Below are 1,351 nucleotides of genomic sequence, written 5' to 3'. Positions count from 1 at the left end.
AAAATGGCCATTTTACCAAAAGCAATCTACAGATTCAATGCAATCCCCATCAAAATACCAATCCAATTCTTCAAAGAGTTAGACAGAACAATTTGCAAATTCATCTGGAATAACAAAAAACCCAGGATAGCTAAAGCTATCCTCAACAATAAAAGGACTTCAGGGGGAATCACTATCCCTGAACTCAAGCAGTATTACAGAGCAATAGTGATAAAAACTGCATGGTATTGGTACAGAGACAGACAGATAGACCAATGGAATAGAATTGAAGACCCAGAAATGAACCCACACACCTATGGTCACTTGATTTTTGACAAAGGAGCCAAAACCATCCAATGGAAAAAAGATAGCATTTTCAGCAAATGGTGCTGGTTCAACTGGAGGGCAACATGTAGAAGAATGCAGATCGATCCATGCTTATCACCCTGTACAAAGCTTAAGTCCAAGTGGATCAAGGACCTCCACATCAAACCAGACACACTCAAACTAATAGAAGAAAAACTAGGGAAGCATCTGGAACACATGGGCACTGGAAAAAATTTCCTGAACAAAACACCAATGGCTTATGCTCTAAGATCAAGAATCGACAAATGGGATCTCATAAAACTGCAAAGCTTCTGTAAGGCAAAGGACACGGTGGTTAGGACAAAACGGCAACCAACAGATTGGGAAAAGATCTTTACCAATCCTACAACAGATATCTTATATCCAAAGATATCCTTATATCCAAAATATACAAAGAACTCAAGAAGTTAGACCGCAGGGAAACAAATAACCCTATTAAAAATGGGGTTCAGAGCTAAACAAAGAATTCACAGCTGAGGAATGCCGAATGGCTGAGAAACACCTAAAGAAATGTTCAACATCTTTAGTCATAAGGGAAATGCAAATCAAAACAACCCTGAGATTTCACCTCACACCAGTGAGAATGGCTAAGATCAAAAACTCAGGTGACAGCAGATGCTGGCGAGGATGTGGAGAAAGAGGAACACTCCTCCATTGTTGGTGGGATTGCAGACTGGTAAAACCATTCTGGAAATCAGTCTGGAGATTCCTCAGAAAATTGGACATTGAAATGTCTGAGGACCCAGCTATACCTCTCTTGGGCATATACCCAAAAGATGCCCCAACATAGAACAAAGACATGTGCTCCACTATGTTCATAGCAGCCTTATTTATAATAGCCAGAAGCTGGAAAGAACCCAGATGCCCTTCGACAGACGAATGGATACAGAAATTGTGGTACATCTACACAATGGAATATTACTCAGCTATCAAAAGTAATCACTTTATGAAATTCATAGACAAATGGATGGCACTGGAAAATATCATCCTGAGTGAGGTAACCCAA

This window comes from Rattus norvegicus, chromosome X, assembly GCF_021556685.1.
Source record: "Rattus norvegicus strain SHRSP/BbbUtx chromosome X, alternate assembly SHRSP_T2T, whole genome shotgun sequence".
In the NCBI taxonomy this organism is placed as follows: Eukaryota; Metazoa; Chordata; class Mammalia; order Rodentia; family Muridae; genus Rattus; species Rattus norvegicus.
Note: the sequence above shows the minus strand (reverse complement) of the source record.